Genomic DNA, 24,561 nt, shown 5'->3' on the forward strand with positions numbered 1-24,561 from the left:
GGCATCTGGTACAGTTTCGCAAGCGGAGCAACGAGATGTGTAATTTGTAACTTCCATCTAGCTGCATAATAACTGTGCGAGAGCGCTATATAACACGCACAAGAAAATTTTCCAGCTGTATTTTTAGGTACAGCTTACAGATTTGGGGTGCGTGGAATGGGTTGGCAAGCTCGATTATCTGGTACTGTCCTTGACTAACAAAGTCGACGAATCAGATAGCAGAGGCTGCAGGTGTAATCTTGTGTACGATGTTAGGAACTCGGAAATGAGAGCCAGCAAGATCTGCTCGATGCTGTTGAGTAAAGAAGCTATGACGATACGATAGGAGTGAAAAACGGCTGCCATCGGAAGAATGCATTGTCGTGGGCGAAAGCGAGCGGCTGACAATTGGAAGCGCAGACCTGTCGTTGTGAAGTTATATTACTACAGGGATAAAGCTAACATACTTAGTAATTGCAAAAATCTTAGCGGAACAGAATACTGAATTAGCGAGGACTATTCGCCCGTAGTTAAAGAAGGTAGAAAGAAGCAATGGGAAAGAACGAAATTGCATCGACACCAGAAATACAACGTTTTTTGTTTTACGATAAAATTAAAATAAATAATCGCCTGTACACCTGGGATAATCAAACGAAAGACTTTTAGTAAACGAAAGACAGAAAAAACAAAAGCAGGGACAACGGTTAATGTTACCATCTTATTGCGCCCAGCTTTTTAAAAAAAGCGTAGCACTTAGAGACGATTCTGATCGCCCTTGAACCTGACATTTTCTGCATGACTGAGACATGGCTGCACTCTCACATTGGAAACCATGAAGTCGCTTCACCGGGCTGCTCCATCATCCGAAAAGTAGAACTAGAGACAGTGGTGTTGCTTTGCTCATAGGCCAAGGAATGTATTACTCAGTAATCCCGGATGTCCCAGGTGTGGAGGCGGTGTGGTGTAGGGTTCAGTTGGGCCAGAGCCACATATGTGTTGGCGCAGTATATAGACCCCCTCGTGCCGAAGTGTCGTATCTTGAGCAGCTTCTAGAGTACATGCATGATCAGATGACGGGGAACGCCATAATAATGGGAGGAGGCTAATCACCCAGATATTAACTGGAACACTTAGAGCCCGTCCAATGTAATAAACAGTACCTTGCTGCCTTTTCTGTTTACCTTAAACTTGACCGAAACTGTATCCAAGTCTACCGGTGCGCAGGGCACTTCAGGCTCTATCTTAGAACTTATTTTCGCCAGCGACTTCTTTTCCAAAGAAAATCACACAGTCAATGTTCTTGAAGGACTGTCGGATCAAGAAATGGCTCTTTTGCACGCTAACTATTCCCAACCGCATCCGCCAACGTAGTTCTATAAAGCGCGTGTACGCATTTAACAAAGCTGACGATGACGCTATTATCGCCTACCTTGACCACGAGTGCCACGACTTCCACGAGCTTGTCTCAGAGGGCTCGGCCAACATTGACTAAATTTGGTTGCTGTTCAAAGCACATGTTACGCACTGCTTGAGGCAATTTGTACCACAAATACAAAAGAACACTAATAAGCACAACCCATGGATAACATGCGATGCAATTCATTTAAAACGTAGAATAAAAAAAAAGTTGTGGAAATCTGACAAATTATGTCCAGTTCCAGACTTCTGCAAGAAAATAAATTCGTTAAACAGACTACTAACGGAAGCAACAAAGGTAGCAAAACAGCGCTTCTGCTGTACAAAGCTTAACAATATTATCAAAGACTCACCCCAGAGATTCTGGCGTTATGTCAGGCACAACGATAATCGTACAAAACCGCTATCAACGACGGAAGAAAAGAAACAAGCGGAAGCGTTTAACGCATTCTTCCATTCCGTATTCCATTCCATTCCCGACAATGGCATTACACATGCTTACAGGCTAGAAAATATAAAGCACAACGAGACACTGAGCGCTCCAGTCGTAACTGAAGCAGGCGTATTCGCACTATTATTAAATTTAGACGATAAAAAGTGCAACGGCCCTGACGGAATCCCGAATGGTTTCCTGAAACGTTATGCCGAGCCTGTAAGCAAATACTTATGCCTTGTGTACAATAAATCTATCTCCGAACAATACCTTCCAGCAGAATGGAAGATTGTTAAAATAATACCAGCCTATAGAATAGCGTTATCTCTTGTCAGTGAAACTATAGGCTTATTTTCTCTCACAGATACATGCTGTAAAATCATGGAACATATCTTAAAATCCGTTACAGAGTTCACTGAGGCAAATAATGTCCTCCATCTTTACCAAGATGGCTTCAGAAATGGTCTGTCTATTGTTACCAAACTTGTTGACATACTACACGATTTCGCCAAAGCAATTAACGACCAATAAGAAATAGATGTAATTTACCTAGACTTATCAAAGGCCTTTGATCGTGTCTGCAATGCTAAGCTACTTCTAAAGCTTAAACATGTACTAGGAAGCGGGCAATTTTTTTTGTATTTTCAATTAGTTATCTGACCACCGTCAGTTCGTTCACTTAGGCTCCCACACTCCTGCAATTGTGCCGGTACTTTCTGGCGTACCCCAGGGTTCCGTCCTGGCCCCTATCCTGTTCCTCTTGTTCATAAATGACATACCTAGTCCGGTGAAATCAAAGATTAGGTTATTTTCAGACGACTGCATCCTGTATAAGGAAGTACCAAACCGATAAGATGAAATTAGTCTTGACAAGGATGTTGCTTTGATAGTCCAATGGTGTGAAAAACTGGGAAACGGCCATTAACATTGATAAAACAGTTTCAATGTAGTAACGAAAAAAGAAATCCAAACTTATTTTTACATATGGCTGCGATAATAACACCCTTAACACTGTCGCTCAGTGTAAGTACTTCGGCGTCGTCACATCATCAAATTTAGGATGGCCGACTCAGGTAGAGCACGTGGCAAGCAAAGCAATGCGAAAACTCACGTTCTGAAAGCGGGCTCTGCGATACTCTACGAAGGAAGCCAAGGTTTTGGTCTATGTGACAATCATACGTCCTATCTTAGAATATGCGAACATGACGTGGTTTCCCTTTGCCCAAAATCAAACAGCGACTCTCGAGGGCGTCCATGAAAAAATTGGAGGACGCTTAAGCTTCGCCTTCAAGAGTGGAACGCGACAGCGTTCCCATCGACCCGCCAAGGGGTGTAAGACAAAGCGCTACGGCGCAGGGATCACTTACGAGGCGCCCCGCATCGGACTTTGCGTCCACCTATCACACGGAAAGCGTCGAGCAACGCAGCGTTCTGCGCAGCAACGAAACGTGCGCCTGAGCAAACGGAACGAACCGAAGAACTCGGTGTCTCGGAGGGGGAAACGATCTACGCCAGCCAAACGTCGTGATCGGCACGGGCAGAGAGATAGACAGATAGTAATCTAAAGAAAGGAACGGCGCTTGATTCTGCAACCCGCGTGGGAGCACGGCGAAGCGTCGCCAGGGGAGAGGGAGTCGGGGCCGCAACGCGCCTGGCACCGGTCCGCGCACAGCACAGCCCCAATGCGCGCATGGCGCGCCACCTGTCGGGGCAGCGCCGTACATTGAGAGGAGGGGTCTTCTGTGTTTGCCGCAAGATGGCTGTGCGTGTGTGGTAAGCGCAGAAGAAATGTAGCGGAAACGTACTTCGCTATTCGTGTAAATGCGACTTCTGTAAGTTACGTGCTCATAATTACCGATATACACCGCAGTATAACATTCTACGGCACGTTTTTAAGGCAACACCGCGTTCACTAAAAGCGCGTTTGTACCGATTTCAAGCATCGAACTCGTGGCTGAGTAGTCCACTTCCGGCCACCGCAGTGAACGGACGCGGAATGTCTTGCTCCCCAGGAGCGGTTACAGCGGCCCTTGGCCGCGGTTCCCGGTCAACGGAAAAGCCTTCTTCGGACTACCAGATGGTTCTGCCACAACTTCCTTCAGGTGCTAGTGTTTTGAACACTATTTTTATCCACGGCGAAGTTAAAGCACGGCCTTACCGTGTTGAGCACTTCAGAGACGCGCTTTCAAGACTGATGCTGCTGCCGGAAGTGGTGGCCCTCGGGGCTTATCAGATGAATCATGTGTGGGCCGTAACTTTTTCGAACGAGGCGGCAAAAAAGAAGATACTTGACGCTGAAGCATTTCTTGTTAAAGAACATCGATGCGTGGTCATTGACCCGTGCAATCAGGGTGTCAGGCTCAAGCTCTTCTGGCTGCTGCACGGTGTTCCCGATGAAGACGTCCGAACAGCGTTGGCACCGTTCGGGAGAGTGACCGAAGTGACGAGGGAGAAGTGGAAAGTACAAGGCTGCAACGACAAAGGAACCACGACACGGTCTGTGGTCCTTAAACTCAAGCCCGGAATGACAGCGGACGACCTACCACATCAGCTTCGGGTCGCGGAAGACCTGGCTCTCGTCATTGTCCCGGGCAGAGCACCCCTCTGCCTCCGGTGCCGTGGCACCGGACACATTAGACGAGAATGCCGGGTTCCACGCTGTGGGCTGTGTCGTCGTCGGAGAACGTACGCCAACGTTGCTGGTCCAGGCAGGAGCGAAGACACATCGGAGCTCCTTATGGATCAAGAGGATGCCGAGGAGGCCGCTAAGGAAGCAGCTGAAGGGGCGGATGCTCAGTCTACATCTCTGGAAATGAAGACCGAAAAGGTGAACTCGGAGGGGACTGATAAGGGCAACGTGCCCGATTCTGCGCCTCCACCTGCCAAGGTTCAAGTCAAGGAAAGTGGTGTTGAGGCGACGAGTGAGTCTTCAACTATCCAAGCAACCCCAACCACCGAGGTTGACGAGACGGTCAGCATCTCCGAGAGCATGGACATGACTTCCAACGCTAAGGGTGCCGGAAAGCGGTTGCGCGACGATGTTGAGGACCGCAGCCGAGACACCGACGGCGCGGGTACCGAAAGACCGGCACAGAAAACCCAGACAGGCCGAAGGTCGACGTTGAAGGTCAAACTCAACGTACCGCCAGACAGACGGCTGCTACACGGGCCACCTCCGCCTTAGCGGAGGTAGTGTCCCGGAAAGAACTTCCAAAACCAGATCTTTGATCGGGAATGGGCCTACGACTACGTGGGTTGGCAGTCGTCGGCTCGAAAGGGAGCGCCATGTTCAACGAGCATCACTGCATACCAGACTCCCTATGTTTCCTAAGAAAAATTGTGTAGGGGCATACCCTAAATCTAACTAAAACAATGGCAGACGCTATTAACCTCACCAGTCCGCTTCGTTTGGCGACATTAAACGTCAGAGGGTTGTCGCAGAGGCGAAGACAGTGTCAGATAAGTCGCATGTTAATAGAAAAAGACATTGATTTGATGGCTGTCCAAGAAACAAAAATTGAATCTGAAGAAAAAACGGCTCGATTGGTTGAAATTTTCAGAAATAAGTACAATGTATGCGTTTGCCACGCGAGTGGTACGTCTGGGGGCTGCCTGTTGTTTATTAGAAATAGCATTGGGATAATAGAGCAACAAGTTACTTCATGTGAAGGGGGGCGTTTGCTTATTTGTGATTTTTCTTTTTCTGGATTGCTGTGGCGGGCGGTTTGTGTATACGCCCCTAATAATGCTCGAGAACGTGAACAATTTTTCGTTTATCTGAGATCTTTCTTGCGGTGTGAAAGACACGTTCTAATGTTTGGCGACTTCAATTGTGTATGCCGGCCGATAGATCGATCGAAAAAGCAACTTAGCCAAGATAAAAGTGCCGCACTTCTGCATGAAATTTTGTGTGATGTTGATCTAGAGGATGTTGGGAGTGTTCTTGGTTCTTACAGTCATGTGCAATATACGCATTTTCAAGGAGACAGCCACTCAAGGTTAGACCGCATCTATGTTCCTGTTCACTTAGTTCCGCTACTTTCTGAATATGGTGTAGAATGTATCAGTTTCACTGATCATTGTTTGGTAACGGTTACGATAGGTATGAAAAAGAAAGAAAAGAAATTTAATTGGCACCTATGGAAACTTAACGACAACCTTATGCAAGATGAAGTATTTCTTAAAAGAATAAAAGAGAAATTAGACGCTGTTCTCCTTGAGGATTCCAAAAATGTTGTAGAAGCTTGGGAGATGTTCAAAACCGAAGCGAAAACAATTGCTTTAGAGAGAGCATGCGTGTTGCGGCAGAAACAAAAGCAAGAAGAAAAGCAACTACAATGCACGTTAGCATACCTGTTGAACATGGAAAGCGGCGGGGCTGGTATATTTGCACATGATATTAAAGAACTTAAAGTGAAACTTGAAGTGATTGATGAAGAGAGATATCGTGGCGCGGTTTTAAGAGCACGCGCTGAACGTGTATGGCTGGGTGAAACGCCCACCAAGCGAGCTTTAAGTGAAGAGAAGAGGTACGCTATGACCAAGGAAATAAAAGAAATCGTTTATCAAGGGCAGCTTACAAATGACGGGGAAATGATAGAACGTGCTTTCGTTGACTACTATAGCACGCTGCTAAGCAAGAGGACAAGCGAGATCTCTGCATTTAAGAGTGAATATTTACCTCTTATGCCGAAAATTGATGAACTTAAGGATGCCCTTGAGAGGCCGATTTCTGTAGCAGAAATTGAAAAGGCTATAGATGACCTTAGCGTAAGGAAATCGCCTGGACCGGACGGACTTGGGGCAGCAATATATAAAATCTTCAAGGTTGAAATGGCTGAGGCTCTGCACCGCGTCATAACCAAGTGTTACGAACAAAAATGGACGCCTCCTTCTTTCCGACAGACACATGTAGTACTGATACCTAAATCAACAGACCACATTAAACTTCAATCCGTAGAGGCCTACCGGCCAATAAGCTTAGCAAATATTGATTATAAAGTATTTATGAAGGTGCTCGCCCAACGCCTTCAAAGTGTAGTCAAATCCCTAGTAGGTACACATCAGACATGCGGTATAAAAGGCAGGACTATATTCACAAATATACATATAGCGCGAAGCATACTTGAATGTTGCGATACGATGGGAGATCATGTAGCTATGCTACAACTAGATTTGGCCAAAGCTTTTGACAGGGTGTCCCACGAAATCCTGCTTATGCTTCTTGATTATGTTAATGTCGGATCAATCATTTTGGACGGGGTAAAAATGATGTATGATGGTTGTACCACAAACTTAATTATTAACAACAAACTGAGCAGGCGGATTACAGTAATGTCTAGCATAAAGCAAGGCTGTCCGACCTCGGCCTTGCTCTTTGCACTTTATTTAGAACCTTTCTGTTTAAAGTTACTACATAGCCATAATATTCGCGGGTACACATTCCTTGGTAGAGAAATAAGAGTTTTAGCTTATGCCGACGACATAGCAGTGTTCTGTCGCGATAAACAGAGCATTGCAGAAGCTGTGAGAGAAGCCCAAGCTTTTTGCAATGCTTCCGGTAGTGCCATAAGTTGGTCAAAATGTTTAGGGCTTTGGCACGGGAATTGGTCAGATGCACCGGAAGTCTTTTGCAAAATGCAGTGGAGTGTATTACCCGGCACTTATCTTGGGGTTCCGCTCAGTGCCTACCGTGAGCCAATCGAATACTGGACGAGCGAGAGAGACGGAATGAAAGAGCAAACTAACAAATGGGGAGGCCACAACTTTTCGATGTTTGCTAGGGCCAAAGTATGTAATATCTTTTTAGTAGCTAAAGTGTTCTACGTCCTGCAGGTGCTATGCATGAGCCGATCTTCAATTCAAAAAATACACAGAGTGTTTGCAGAGTTTATTTGGGGATCGGTGTGGGAACGCACGAGCAGAATAATTTGTTTCACACATTGCGCAATGGGGTACTTGGTTTAACGCATTTGTTTTTCAAGCAACTTGTATCGAGATTTGTTTTCTTCCGCGACCAAAGCGATGGGTTTCTGCGGACGGTAATCCAAGTGAGATTGCGCGATGCTTTGCCCGATTTTGTTGTATCGTCGCACGCAATCAAACCGATGGCACTAAAGGGCTATCTTCGTGAAGTTTCCATGGCGATACGTCTTCTAAACGCTCGTTTTTCGAAAGGCTACTTGTTTGCAGTCTCACGAAAACAATTGTATAAGGATCTTGTTGAAGTGTTTGTACCTACACCAGTGTATCGTTCTATGTATTACTTAGGGCCTGAACGAGATGTTTTCAAGCGAGTCAATAATATGCCTGTACGAGCTAACACAAAATCATTCTTTTTCAAACTGCATACCGGCGCACTGCCTGTTAAGCCATGGCTAAGAAGCAAGGGCTTGTTTGTCCCATGGTCAGACAACTGTCTTATATGTAACAAGGAAGAAACTGTCGAACATATTTTTCTTGACTGCCACGATGCCCGCTTTCTTTGGGACATCCTGCAAAGAACATTAAAAAAGGAGCTTCCTATCACTGCGTTCGGAATAAGATTTTTGCCATGTGCTGAACCTGACGGTGTGCCGGTGGACATGTTGATGCTATTGTGTATGCAAAGTGTGTGGCGAACTCGTATGGCTGTACGCAATGCTGATGTTGATGCAAGGTCAGCAATGTACTATTTTACTGAGAACGTTAATTATACAAGCGAAGTGTTGAAACTGCTGAGTGATCCGCCAAGTTGGCTTTCAGTGTTGGACAGTTTGGCTTCGATGAAGCCATTTTAACATGACCCGTCAGTCTTAGTAACGACTAGACGTTTTAACATTCGGTTTTATTTGACAATATTTGTATGTACTGGCCAAGCCGGTAATAAAGAAAAAAAAACTCGTGGCTGAGTGGTAGCGTCTCCGTCTCACACTCCGGAGACCCTGGTTCGATTCCCACCCAGCCCATCTTGGAAGTTGCTTTTTATTTATGAAGTGCCTGCCATGATTTATCGCTCACGGCCAACGCCGCGGACGCCGACACCCGACACCGACGCCGACGACACCGGCTTTTCTGCGACACGAGCTCCTTAACGCTATCGCGTTAAAAGCGGCGTGTTTTATCTGTATGATACAGGCGCACCGAGTCGCCTACTCAGATGCTATTCGAGATCGGCCTTGATACACTAAGACGCCGTGCGATACTGTACCGGGTCAAATTCTTGCATCTGGTCCTGCATAATAAGGTTCAAGTGGATACCGACACATATATTTCCTATAACACATCCAGAGAAACCCGTCACAAGCATCAGCTTACCGCAGGAATATTCTTGCGCTGACCACACATTTACTTTTTCGTTCTTGCCGCGAGCTGTTCGCGATTGCAATGCCTTAGCCCTGACGGCATTCGCACTGCCTCCTGTTGACAATTTTCTCGAACTTGCTGCCGAAACAGTACTCTCAGGAACGAGTAAGTGATATTATGTGTATTGAGTTTATCATAGCTTTAATTACCAGGTGTTTTTGGAAATATATGACTTGAAATTGTGGATGATGTTATCAATTGTATATCTCATATACTTGTCCTTCTTTTCTTCTTTCTTTTTCGTTCTGCAGAACATCATATGTGAGTGAGTGAGTGAGTGAATAAACTTTATTGTAGGTCCGGCGAAGACGCGAACTCGTCGCGCACCCGGCTAGTCCCACGTCGGGACCGGCAGGTCTAGCCCACCGGCCCGGTCGTGGGCACGCTGGACGGCCAGGATCATATGTAATTTAAATAAGTTGATTGGGCGTTATCTTTTTGCCATACTCATTGCTGTTACCATAGATCCATTATCCTTAAAACCTTATACGTACCCTTTTGTATGCTTACGTAACAGCCTGTTCCACATTGCCTACAGACCCTTCTAACCCACTCCTGTAAAAATCCCTGATGGGATTGACAGCATAAATAAATAAATAAATAAATAAATAAATAAATAAATAACGTAGAACTGCATAATAACTGTGCGAGAGCGCTTTATGATACGCATATCAGACTTGTCCAGTTTTATTATTAGGTACAGTTTACAAACTTGCGATATAGTTTCTTTCTTTTTCTGGGTTTGATGTAAAGTTCATCCTTTAGTTCTTTTTATTTTGCAATTCTTAAGAATTGTTCCAGAAATGGAGGCCTGAATACAAAGACTCTTTTACAGTTATACTATTCTAACTTCTTCCTGTAATTGCAACAAATCTCTTCAGAGTCCGTGTTAAAGCTTCATCTTGAAGGGCCCCTCACCAGGCCCCATAGCAAATTCAGGTTACGCGCACAAACTTGTTATCTGTCCTCTAGGAATCGTTCTACCGCGAAAGTTTGTCAAATCGGTTCCATTAATAGACGAGATAGAAATGTTTCAGTGCCGCGAACCCATGATTTCAGGAGGCGAGCTCCACGGCATAGCGAGACACCCTCTCTACTTATCCTTGCGTTCCCCCATACGAGACCTCGTGGATCACGTGATGCATACATCACGGGCGCCTTCTTCATTTCTTTTTCTCAAAGTTTATTTTCAGCTTTTTTTTGGCGCTGCACAATTTCGCTTACGGCGTTGCGCGCGATCTGTTGCGATTGTCTCGTTTCGCGCAGCGCACGCTTTTGCGCGCCGTGCACAAGAACACATGACTAGTGGTATAATTCAGTGCTACGCGAATGCTGATGCAGAACAAATGGATCGCAGAGCATGATCACGTGCTAGAATACTGTAGAAAATAGCATGGTTTCGGTACCTGTGCACGTGACTGCACGACCGTGGGAACAAGCAGACGAAACGGAAGTACACGTCCCTTGCAGAAAAGAAGCAAAAATGAAAGACGGGCGTGGTGTCAAGCTTAAGTTTCCCGCAGGAGTTTATTGTCATGCGTGGGACTTTTACAGCCTTTGCACGGTACCAATAAATTATTTTTAAATTAAAAAGCACTTTATTTTGAAAATAACCATAGGCGCGACATAGCAAGTACTGAAATTTTTACTGCAGCAAATTGCCCAAATACGAGGATATGCTATGAAATCGGTGAAATCAAACATGCGTACCAGTGGAAAGTATCGTCGTGAATTTCTTTTTAGCGCCATAATTGAAATTTCTCTACTGAATTACACGCTCTAGTTCTCAATAAATATTTAGCATTCTATTCGAGATTCGAGAGGCTGGCAGCAAAGAAAAAAAAAGAAGAAGCTCATTGGTGCCGCTTTGCAGCGTTCCGTGCGTCTATAACGACATCCACGCGTTTGATGTAGCTTTCCACAGGGCTATCCCGCAACATGCAATTGATCACGTAGCAAGCAAATGAAACTGCATTAACTGCTCCGAAATGCGAAAACTCTACAAGCACGCACGCAATATACGACCCTTCTTTCAATAGCACAGCAACGCGGCAGCTTTCATGTGCGGTAGATGGGAACAGCTAAACCAACCTCTAAGCAAAAGAAAGAAAGCACGTTATTGGCTATACGTAGTCAACAACTTGTCGAATGATTCCGCATCATTTCCGTGCATGAAGCTTTTCTTGCGATCACTTTTACTTCGCCACGCTACTAGAGCAAATAATGTATTACTAGTGTTTCCAAAATATCTTAGTTTTTTTTTTCGTGCGTCCAAAACTTCCGCCTAGTTTACATCTCCACTAGAGGGGTGGGAGAAAAGGGGCCGGCAGAGAGGACAGATCAGGGTGAAAGGAACTATTTACATCTCTTGTCCAATGGCTTGAATTAAAGTAATTAAATACGTGCGTAAAAAATTAGTGACCACGTAAACGGTACTGTTTTTTCTCGACGCAGCGTGTGCGCCGCGGTGGCGTTTGCCTATGGGGCTGCGTTGCCAAGCCCGAGGTTGCGGCATCGAATCCCGGCCCCGGCAGTCGCATTTCAATTGGGGGCCGTATGCAGATACGGCCCTGCACTGTGCATTCGGTGCAGGCTAAGAAGCCCGGGCGGCCAGAATTGATCCGGATACCCAACCTCGACGTGCCTCATCAATCTATATCGCGATTCTCGCTCGGAAAACGCCAGAACTAATTAATTTCGACGTAGCGTGGGCGGAAAAAAAAAGAAAGCTAAGGAAAAGGGCGGCGTTGCTCAATATAGGTTGCTTTCCCCGACCTTGCGACGAGCTTTACAATAGCAATTTCTTGTGATTTAGAAATTTAACTTAAAGAGTAGCTAATGTTTCCAGTATTTTCCGCTGTGATCCGCAGTGGTATCCACACTACTTAGCGCGTCTTTTGTAGCCACAAACGTCACCCCATTTTCCTGTCCTATGGTGTATTCAGGGGTTGAAAGCAGTTTAATGAGGTCGACTATCGCACTTCTCTTAACTTTGCGAAACGCCGATTACGGTTCACGCGGGATGGTGTGCGTCATCCTGACAACAATGCTGCGGCACTGCTTTCTGTAGTTGCTTTAGAGCTTTTCATTTCGGCCGCAGTGCACCGTCACGTGTAACAATTTCCGCACCGGGTTCGCATATTCCTTTTCATAACCCTCACGAGTATCAAACGTAACAAATTATTGTTCCCTAAGATCATTTCGAAAAGTTTGTCATCGTGTTGCAAACACGCTCGCCGCAACCAGCGTGTAACAACAACAACAACAACAAAAAAGGCAGCGCGCATCATGTCCCGAGATGTGCAAGAAACAGTCAGGGACAAAATAAGCCGGGATCCGCGGGCGCGTGCCAAACTGCATTTGTGCGCCCTTGAACGAAGCAGACGCCTCCTGTCGAGACATGTCATGGCGCATGCGCGTCCTTTCATGCTCCTCTGCCTGTCCCTGTGACTTGCGAGCACGCTGTCGGAATCGTGATTATTGTAAAAAAAAAATGCGCTTGGACAGTGCTGCCATATTCGATAAGCGTTGAGGGCTGTGCTTTGTCACACGCCACAACGACCGAAACGCGACACCGCTCCCTCAGCGGAGCCTTCTGGAATCATCGCGATTCCTGCAGCACGCTGGCAAGAAGTGGGCGTAGCGGCAGAAGCACGAACATTAAATTACACGCGTGCGCAGTAGCTTAGGCGTTCCTAGTCCCTTCTAACGCAAGCTTGGCGTTTTAGGCGACACACGAAAAAAAATGTAGCTCTTGCTGTTTCACTCAGTTAACATTGGGCTTGTTCGAGTACTGTCGAGTTTCAACACAGCTTTACAAAAGGAACACTTTTTCATACAATCACTCAACCGAAGGCGCTTGCTTCGTAAAAGGGCGTTAGAATGCTGTTTGGTGCGCGGCTCGCGGCTCCCTTGTTATTTTGACCCCGCCTGTACCTCATGCTTTTAATATCACTGGAGCATTTATGTATTATACGGTGTGCGCAGGCTTATGCTGAATCTTATTCCTAACAGATTCCATCTTAAGGTCGCCCGGCGCATATCACCAAATGTGGGCCTCTTTGAGGGGATCACCTAATTGAAAGGTCGCACATTGTTTAACCGGGCGAATCCTGCAAGTCCATTTAATCGGAAATCCAATTATTTAAGCACCCAAACACGAGCGAGCTTCTAAGACTGCGTGGTATACACAGCACGAAAAAACGTAAACAAGCCATTTGAAGCCCTAGCATTGAAGTTAGGCAAAACGCTCGCTTGTCTTGCGAATGCCTTTGCAGAAGTATACTCTTCAGGCAGGTCAGCCGGCACAACCAACCCGCCTCCGCCGCTATCGTCGTCTCTAATTGGTGCTCCTTTCACACTCAGAGAGTTGGAAGTAGCGATGAGCAGCCTCCGACGTCGCTGTGCCTTGGGACCTGACCTTATCAGTAATCAGATGCTGACTAACCTACCGATTGGAAGACGGCGTGATTTGTTGGCATTTTTAACCAAGTGTGGGCCAGCGGGGATATCCAACAGTTATGGAAGGTAGCATGGGTGGTACCGTTTCTGAAGCCTGGAAAGAATCCTGCAGCCCTGGAGTCGTACAGACCGGCATCGCTGACCTCCAGTACAGCGAAGCTAATAGAGAAGATGGCGTGCACAAGACTCACATGGTACGTCGAGCAGGGTCGAAAATTACCATCGTGCATACCTGGGTTTAGACAGCGTCTAAGCGCCCAAGACAATGTGCTGGACCTGCTAAGCCACATAGAACATTACGTGCGGATGGCCTGTCGACACTTGCTGTTTTCATGGATGTTCCCAAGGCTTACGACTACGTGCCTCAAACAGTCATCATCAGCCAGTTACAAGTCATAGGCGTCACAAGTCATCTCCTGCAATTCATACATATGTTCCTCAATGATCGTCGCATCAGAGTTCGTCTTGGTGATACTTTGAGCAATGAAATATGTATATTTCGCGGCGTGCCACAGGGGAGTGTTTTATCTCTCTTATTATTTAACATCGCCATGACTAGCCTCCCAAGAGTACTAAACCATCCAACACCAGTGAAGATATCTATATATGCCGATGATATCTGCATAGGAGTCTCCGGCTACCAGCACCGCCGCCATGCACGAATAGCCCAAGGGAGCAGTTAATGCCATTCAGGGCCACTTGACAACGATTGGATTATCACTATCAGCAGAGAAATCATCATTCGTACTATTTCCTGGAGTGAAAAGAAAATCGACACGCTTGACGCTGATTTTGAATGGATACCAGATTCGACAAGTCACCAACGTCCGATTTCTTCGTGCTACCTTAGACCACAGGCTACTCTGGCGCCGCGGTGTTGAACACGTTGTGGCGTCATCATCACCCGGGCTACATGTGCTCAAACGAGTCGCTGGCATACGCTGGGGCAACAATCCGATGTCGATGCTACAGCTACATATATCGTTGGTTACCAGACGGATTCTGTATCAGCTACCTCTGATGTCACCCTCAGATAGCCAGTACGAGCGCTTAGAAGCCATCCACAGAAAAGGTATTCGACTTTGCCTTGGAGTCCCTCAGCCAGCATCAAACAAGAAAGTGCTCTACGAAGCTGAGTCACGCCCTCTGCGACTTCAGGCTTCCCAGGCTCCCATGATCCAGCTACTACGATTAAGTGAGTCTACGCCCGGCAAAGCCCTATTACGACGTATAGGTAACAGGCCGCGCTCACATTTTTATGCAGCACTGAACACGCTTCGCGTCTTATGATTGCGCTGCTCGAGACAAAGGGAAAGGATAGAACCACCCTGGACATTCGAGGGCATCACATGCAACTTAAGTGTACCACGATTGCAGTCAAAGAGCTGCATTCCATCTGTAGAAGCTAAGTCACTAGTCCTGGAACATTTGAAAACGACTTACCCGAATGACCTACGAGTATACACAGATCGCTCTGTCAAAGCAGACGAAGACCGCTGCGCAGCTGCATTCTATATCCCCTCTCTAGGTTATACGTGGTCCGGCCGTCTGGACTGTATAGCCTCGTCGATAGCTGTGGAAGGCCTAGCAATAGCTTCTGCTCTGCGCAAACTAAAGACTTTGCCTCCGCAGAATGTGGTTGTCCTTACGAACTCAAAGGGCGCGTTACAAAAACTACACCGTGGTCTGCCATCAATTAAGTTACCACGCAAATCACTAACCATCGTGAAAGAACTCAACAACAAAGGTTTCACAGTAAAATTTCAGTGGATTCCCTCCCACATTGGTATTTCTGGCAACGAAAAAGCTGATGCGCTTGCATACGCAGCGCTCTATCATCCTCCCAAAGTCATGGCTCCAAAGAGTAATCAGGTGAAAAAATCTGACATTCGGAATCACATTGGGCCGCTTTGGTTTCCACCGCATATGCCCTGCGTAACCAAGAGATTTCACTTAGAGGAAGCCTCACTTCTATAACGAATAAGGACAGGATCTGCTAATACACCGGCCTGGTTGTTTAAGACGGGGCGAATCAATTCTTTGAACTGTGCAGCATGCAACGAGACGGGAGATATTGAGCACTTTTTGTGGTCCTGCCAGAAATTCCAAGATGAAAGGGACGCACTCCTGAAGAATCTGCAAAAAAAGGACCATCCGCATGCGTGTCGGCACGACCTTATATTTCCCGAGGGATCATGTTATAGCCCCCAAAGAAACTTCACGTCTCCTTATCGAATTTTAAAGAGAGTGGTTTGATGGACATATGGTGAAACCCTCCAGCGGTATTGTAAGAGACGCTCTGGTGGAGCAATTTCCGGCGTTGATCGCCAGGCTAAGCCCGCCTGTTGCTACAATTCACCACCACCACTACCACTACCACCTATAAAGTGTGAAGGATAATGGTCCGTTGGTAACAGCAATGAGTATGGCGAGAAGGTAACGCACAATCAACTTATTATTTTAATTACATATTATGTTCTGCAAAACGAAAATAAAAGAAGACAAGAAGGACAAGCCTATGAGATATACAATTGATAACATCATACACAATTTCAAGTCGTATTTCCAGAAACGCCTGGTAATTAGAACAATGATAACCACAATGAGGATAACATCCCTTGCTCGTTGCTGACAGTAATTTTCGGCAGCAAGTTAGACAAAATTGTCAACAGGGGGCTGTGCGAATGCCGTCAGGGCTAAGGCATTGCAGTCGCGAACAGATCGCGGGAAGAACGAAAAACTAAATGTATCGTCAGCGCAAGAATATTATTGAGGTGTAAGGTGAAGCTTATGACGGGTTTCTCTGGATGTCTTATAGGAAATGTATGTGTCGGTATCCTCTTGAACGCTATTGCGTAGGATGAGATACAAAAATTTGAGTCGGTACAGCTTTGCACGATTGCTTAGTGTATGAAGGCCAATCTCGGATAGCATCTGAGTAGGCGAGGCGGTTTGCCTGTATCTGTTACAGATACAACACGCGGCTTTTCGTTGGACAGGCTCAAGTGTAGCTATTTAATTTTGGGCAAAGCGAAACCACACCACGTTCGCATATTCTAAGCTAGGACGTATGGTTGTCACGTAGGCCCAAACAATGACACGTTCCTTTCCTTCGACCGCTTCCTAACCTTACGTGAGCCCTCGTTACAGCGAAGGAACGATGGAGGAAGCTAGCGTACTCTGAAAGCTCCATTCGCCCGTCCTCACATAAGGAACGGTTGCCGTATGCCCGGGTTCGAGAGGATATCTTCAAAGCTTTACGCGAGCACCACTATTCAATAATAATATGTTGTGTCGTCGCGTAACATTTAAGTTGAAGTGCTATTATAGAGACGCGTGCACGCTTTCTTCTAGTTTTATTTACTAAACGTGAAAAAGTGCAACAGTGTAGTGCAAAACTCGGTTGCTCCAGCAGCGCGTGCACGCCGGCGTCATGAAAAGCATAGCAACGCCTAGGAAAACCACTCATGCCGAACGTGCGGCTGAAACGAACATGCCTGGCAAGGCGTACCGTGTCCGCACTTCTCTTCAGGCCGATGACAGCGCGCATGCGCTAACAAACGTCACGTGGCTAAACTGTGAGGTGAAGCGCTTGTTCAGAGCAAGGAGCGGCGTAAAGACGCATGAAGGTAGCTTCGGACCTGCATTACGCAGAGGAAGCGCCTAGCAAGCCTTCACTGAGGGCCCCGCAGTAAGGAAGCTTTCAGATGGCATAAGGTGACCTCAGCGGAATGAAGGCTTCCTTACTGAGGTAAGGAAGAGTTCATTGTTTGGCCCATGGGGCTCTTGCATTGCCCAGGGGGCGCTGCGAAAAAGGTGCTAAAAAGCGCCCTCTGTCCTAAAATGGGTCGTACCAAGCTCGGTCGTCTGCTTCGGAAAGCACGCTTACAATATGGACCCGCCACTTTCGGTTGTGTTGAATCACAACCTGCAGCGAATATCGGGCGCCGAAGAATTTTTTCAGGGGTGGCACGCTGCGTAAAGGCAAGAAATTATGCAGTGCCGAATACCTGTACGCCGTTCAAGAATTAAGCGGCGAAGTTTTAGCGCGGTGTCAATCGCAAGTGAAGCGAGTCGCGTACGAAGTGGAAGTTCAGGTAAGGTTTGCACGCTGCTAGATTAAGGCGCACAAACGTGAGCAAATGCTTGCTATAAATGAATCCACAGCAGCGATAAGCAGGCATCATGTGTACGGAACTGCTCGAGCACACGACGGTACGCGCCGCGATGTACGAACTGCTCGAGCGCACGATCGTACGCGCCGTGACGGCAGCGGTCTTTCGACATGCCGCGAAATGGCGGGCCTCCTGCAATCTTTGTTGACTGCATCCCGCTAAACAAGTAGTTATGCCTGCGTTATAGTAGCGGCCATCTGTCCCTTTTAGTAACTGGTAATAACTGATGCAATGCACATGAGCTCGCACGTACGTGCGAATCGCGCTGCAGCGCGAGCTCGTGCGCTGCTCGCTTGACGTAGCTTTTAATGACAGCGCTCGAACATCGGTCTGCTGTAATCAATACTACCTTGCTGCGCTGTCTCAACATGCTGGCTTGAGGTCAAGTATGAGCACATTTAACTCTCTAACCTGTGCTGCTCGTAGTGTGGTAGTGAATTGTCACCGAATCAGCCCGGCCATTTGTGGTCATTTGCACATGCCTGGTCACTTCACCACTTCGCATCGGTCGAATTGTTAATTGTCGCTGTGGCCGGGTCTCGAATCGTGAATTACCAGCCATGCCTGCTGCTATGTCGGTTTGCTGGTGCAAAAGTCCGAAATTTAGAACGCAGATAATCAAGCAAGCTTCAAGACAGGCGAAGCAGTCAGCATGGCGCGAAGTTTCGCTTACTCAGCGCGACGAACTGCGCCCGACGCTCCACTTCGTGAGGCCTTGAAGGAAAACGGTAGAATCTGATGTTAGGATTCAGGCCTTCTTGTTCGTGGCAGCCCACGACGCATATGTAATGACGGTGACGCCTTCTCGAGGTTGGGCTAGGTCTCTCCGGATCGGCGTCACCGATTCCTTCTGCTCCCAGCATTACGTCCCACGACACACGGAGAGTCCGTTTTCGTTAAACTATGGGCTGCGGCGAGCTCGCAGCGTGGTCGGCATGGTCTGTGAGAAGTGACGAACCTTTTCGCACTTTCAACAGGGCAGAAAAAAGTGCGAAACGACGCAAAACTCGGCCTAGAAACGTCAGAAACGTGCTTCGCCACAGCCAGGGCTCAATACGACCCAAGCTGGTACGACCCAGATGTCGTTTCCCGCGCCGCCACCAGGCGCCGCTACTCCAGTGCAAGACGCCCATAGACGATAAGCTCGGCTTCATTCGTTGAAAATCGCAGAGCCCGCTTTGAGAATACAAGGTTTCGCATTGCTTTGCTTGCCACGTGCTCTACGTGAGCCGATCATACTAAATCTGATGATATTACGACGCCCAAGTACTTATACTGAGTGACAGTGTTAGGCGTGATATTATCGCAGCCGTATGTAAAAATAAGTTTGGATTTCTTATTTTGTTACTGACATTGAAATGTTTTATCAAAGTTGAGGGCCATTTCCCAGTTTTTCACAACATTGGGCTATCGAAACAACATCCTTGTCAAGACTAATTTCATCTTGTCGGTTTGGTACTTCTCTATACGGGACGCAGTCGTCTGAAAATAACCTAATCTTTGATTTAACCTTACTACTCATGTCGTTTATGAACGAAAGGAACATGATAGGGACCAGAACGGAACCCTGGGGTACTCCAGAAAGTACTGGCACGATTTCAGAAGTGTGGGAGCCTAACTGAACGAACTGGCGGCGGTCAGATAAGTAATTGCAGATCCAACAAAAAATTGGCCCATTTCCTAGTATATGTTTAAGCTTTTGAAGTAATTTAGCGTGGCAGACACGATCAAAGGCCTTTGAGAAGTCCAGGTAAATTACATCTATTTGTTATTGGTCGGTAATTGACGGCGAAATCATGCAGTATCTCAACAAGTTGGGTAACGGTTGACAGACCAGTCCTGAAGCCATGTTGGCAGGGGTGGAGGACATTATTTGCCTCAATGAACTCTGTAACAGATTTTAAGAGAATTTGTTCCAGGATTTTACAGCGTACATAAGCGCGGTCACTGTTCAAGGTAACACGGCTCACGTGGCCTAGTGTCCCTTTATATTTATTTATTTATGTACACATACTGCAGCCCCTGGTGGGGCTATAGCAGGAGTGGATAATACACTATAATACAAGAAAGAAATACAATAGGCAACAAAGAAAGAAAGTTTGGGCGCAATACCGTACTTGCAATCCGGAGCCGATCAGTGCAACGCACGCTCGACGGTCCGTTGATTGCAATTTCGATGGCACTGTCAGAACCGAGTCGGCGCCGCGCCCGTAATGCTGGCTTCGCAGCGGCTCAGTTGAACATTTGACATCATTTTATGCCACGCGATATGCCACCATGTTCAACCCAGTGCATGAGTGGATTAAACAACCTTGATACTCACTGCTGCGTGTCACTTTTGTGATAGAGAGATGCCTCTGTGTCACATGCATGCCTCGCAGCTAATAATCGGAACAGTTATTGCGTTGGGTGGGTTGGGTCACTTTCATTTTACTCGCCTTCGTACATTAGAAATTTGAAGATACAATGGATTATACAAATGCGAAGATACAGCTTCATAAAAGGGGAAAAAAAGTTTCAGTGGAAACAAAGTTCACTGCACGTATGCACAAAACCCCGCAACAAGATATTTAAATATACGTGTAAGTCTCCAATAAATCTACGTATGTAAAAAAGTCACTGTATACAATGCGTCAAACAAGGCAAATAAACATGTTGCACAATCAGAGATTCACAGGATCCTAGATCCTACTCCCATTCCATCCACGCCCCCCGATGTATCGCGCGCGACGGAAGGCGGCGCGCTTGCTCCCCGCTTTACTCGTTTGCGTACACAAGACTGAGCCACCATCGTCATCTCACCCTTTCCAGCCCTTCATGGCCCTCCCTACGCTTTCACTCGCACATACAGCATGCGGCGCGCGGTCACGATGTTATCGTCCTTGGTCTTTATACGAAACATGAGGGCGACGGCGACGGCGACGGCGGAATGCGCCTGGAGTGTCCATATAATTGCTATCGCCATACTATATAATAAGACTATCCGGCAACTGAAGCGTCCCGTGGCCCATTACTGTCCGCAAAAGAAGAAGTAACAAAATCGAACTTTCACCATACGACAATTCGCTGCGCCACAACAATGTCTTTTTTTTTCTTTTGTGGGGCGGGGGCATCGAAATGAAAAAAGTGCAAAGTATCTTGGCCACAGTCAAATGCCTACTTTGGGCACCTAATGTGGCTACCGAAAGAATATCGAAGAAAACGTGAGACGCTTGGTCCACCGAGAACCATACACGTACTGCTCGGTATCCTACACTAGCGAGACAAGGCTTTCCGGAGAGGTTGCGCCAAAGCGAACGTGGTGCGTCGAGTCCCCACAGTGATGGCGGTGAGCGACGATAGTTTCTTTTTCAAGTGTGCTAGCCAGAAAGTGCCCAAAACTCTGCGAGACGAAAATCCACTCTGCCAGCGAAAAGCGAACGCGCACTGAAGTGCGCCGCGCGGGGGTCGGGGCAACACCAGTTTGTACAGTGTTCTGTGGTAACACCAGACAGACTCATGCGCTCTGGCTGCCTCTGGCAGCCCGCGGGTAGGTCAGTGTGTCCTCGCGAATAAATGTCGAAGTAGAAAAAATAAATAAGAACGTAGTTACCTTGGCTGACTTTAGAGTTTCACATGGATGCTTTGGCGTAGGCGAAAAAAAGATGTTGGTATTTTTTGTGTCATGACGGCACGAATGAACCACCACAACGCTTCATCTCATCCGACCTCGCTGCTGGCTTTGTCATCTTGTCTGATAGTGTGATGATTTGAATTGTCCCGTTGTATTGTCCGATGTAAGACTTTAGAAACGTCAATGTACATTTGGCGTCCAATATTCATAGTAACACCAAGACCACAAAGTTCCGCAATCGAAAATCTAAAGCACAACTTTGGGAATGTCAATGCACCTTTCACATCAAAACTTCATGAGAACTTTATACCCATAAATTTCGGAATTGACATCCATGCGCTGCGTAGATTTCGCGGCCTCCGCAAGATGCAGTGGCGAGCCCGTTCGCCATCAAAACGCCCTTGAAACTTAGTGTTCGGATGGGGCTGCTTCGCGTTATGTGACTCCCGGTGCATGGGCGCTGCCGCGAAATCCAGCCCGAGTTCGCAAGGTTCGCGCTGAAATGTCTTTCCGAGCGTGAAAAAGACATTCTAGAGAAAATTCAGAATGATTTCCGGCACCGGGGATTGCTTGGGTGGGCGGTGCATGGACAGAACGAAAAAATTTGAAGGGGGGGGCTGAAGCCCCATAAGCCCCCTCCCCCCCTGGCTACGCCCCTGGTGGGCTGGCGAATTGGTTGTCGCGCTGTTGCTTTTTTTAGGGGGCCCGCGGGCGCTCAGGAGGCCAGAGTATATAGTAATGAAGAAGGTCCCCTAGGGAAACATCAAAATAGCATCGCCGTCGATAACAGAAAAAGGAGGAAAGAAAGAAAGAGAGCTCACCACGCAATAGGCTACATAAACATGCAGGGCGGCCGAAGAAAGGAAAAGTGGGCAGAGATTGACGAGCAGTTAAATAGAGAACGAATAGGGGTGTATGCGGTTACAGAAACGCATCTTAGAGACTCAGAAGAGCCGGCAGTTATTGAGAATTATGTTTGGGAAGGGGTGCAACAGAACTAAGTAGGAAAGACAGGGAGGGGGAGTCGGAATGCTCATCCATCACGGAGCCAAATGGAAAAGAGTAAATTCAAAATGTCAAGAGCATCTTTGGTTATCAGGTACAATGAGTGGGAAAAAAACTTGGCTGGGCGTTACGTATTTGTGGACCAGAAATAATTGCACAGAGAAGAATAAAGAGTTAGTGGAATGCATAAGCGCTGATATTAAGGGTTCCGGGAATGGTGCTGAAATTGTCCTATTAAGTGACATGAATGTCCACATACAGGATTTAGATGGCTATGCTGACAACAACGGGAAGTCAATGCTAGACCTTTGTGAGCAACATAACCTTCTTATCATGAATACAGGGCCTAACTGTGAAGGGCAGATCACGTGGGAAGTGGGAAACCGGCAATCGACCATTGATTACTGTCTGATGGCAGAAGGAATTCATGATAAGTTGAGAGAAATGGTCATCGATGAGGAAGGGTTTAGCAGCATAGGGAGTGACCATAAACGCATCATTTTGAAAATGGGATATGTAGTTGGGAAAGAGAGCAAGGAGCGCAAAATGGCCAATCCAAATCTGAAGGCTGAACAAATAGCAAATTTTTGCTATTTGTTCAGCTATTAGCTCAGTGCTATTATTGAGGAATAAATTGGCAAATGGGCAAGTAAAGAGTGGGAATATGGTGAGCTTCTAAGTGTAATAACGACAGAAATACGGAAAGAGAAACAACGTGTTCATTGGAAAGGAACAAAGAAAGCGAAAAGCTGGTGGAACAGGGAGATACGAGAAGCGATCGCAGAACAGAAAGCATCTCGAGAGCACAGGCAGGCAAACATGGCGCAGTTACCGCTGGACGAAGTAACCAGTAAATGGGAAATATACCGGGAGAAAAAGTATATGGTTCAAATACTGGTGCAAGCAAAATTAAAAGGTGAAAGTGAACGTTGGTTGTCACAAATACGTGAGAAAGGAAGGCCGCACCTACAATATTTTGGAACCACATAAAATTATTAGGCAGGAAGTCAACAATAATACAACAACATATCCTAGACGAACATGAAAACAGACTGGAAGGAGAAGCGGCAATAAATTACACCCGAGAAATAACAGCCGGATCTTTCCAAGGCAGTGACGAGGTTGTATTTGAAGAAAAAAAGAGCATGAAAGAGACCCAAGCGGAAAAGGAGCTCGTGCTGACAAATTTCAACTGGAAGAAAGCGGAACAGAAAATTCCTAAGCGCACAGCCACGGGGCTAGACGAGGTTCCCGTTAGGCTGATAAATGAACTCGGACCAAAAAGTAAGGAAGGTGCGGTGAAAGCAGTGTACAAAACTTTAAAAGACAGACGACTACTAAACAGTTGGCGACAAAGTAGAATGAATTTAATTTATAAAGGCAAGGGGGAGAAAGATAGAATTCACTCGTATAGACCGTTGACCATTAGATCGGTAATACATAGGCTAGCAATGCAGGCAATCAAATTAAAGCTTCAAGCTTGAGCAGAGAATAATGGCATTTTGGGAGAACTTCAGGATGGCTTCAGAATAGGTGTGCATTTAGATTATAACTTATTTGTTCTTACTCAGTGTATTGAAATATCAAAAGTAGAAAGCAGACCGTTATATGTGGCCTTTTTAGACATTGCAGGAGCCTATGACAAGGTAGAGCGCAACATTTTGTGGGATATTCTGAAAGGGGAAGGCTTTGGTGCCGACAGTCTACAGCTTTTGAGAGAGATTCACCTAGAAAATACCATTTGCGTTGAATGGGAAGGGATGAGAAGCGAGGAGAAAGTTCATATCAACAAGGGACTGAGACAGGGATGCCCTTTATCCCGGCTGCTGTTTATGATGTACATGGTGAGGATGGAGAGGGCGCTAGAAGGAAGTGATATCGGGTTTAATCTGTCATACAAACAGGCGGGTACAGTAGTTGAGCAGCAGCTCCCAGGTTTATTTTATGCGAATGACATTCTGTTGCTAGCTAACAAACAAAGTGATTTGCAACGTCTGGGGAATATCTGTGGACAGGAAGGCAACAATTTAAGTTTTAAATGTAGTGCTCGAAAATCAGGTGTAATGGTATTCGATGAACACAGTGAACAGACAGTGGAGATACAGGGCCAGGAAATACCTCGGGTAACAGAATAT

Source organism: Dermacentor variabilis, chromosome 4 (assembly GCF_050947875.1).
Source record: "Dermacentor variabilis isolate Ectoservices chromosome 4, ASM5094787v1, whole genome shotgun sequence".
NCBI classification, from domain to species: Eukaryota; Metazoa; Arthropoda; class Arachnida; order Ixodida; family Ixodidae; genus Dermacentor; species Dermacentor variabilis.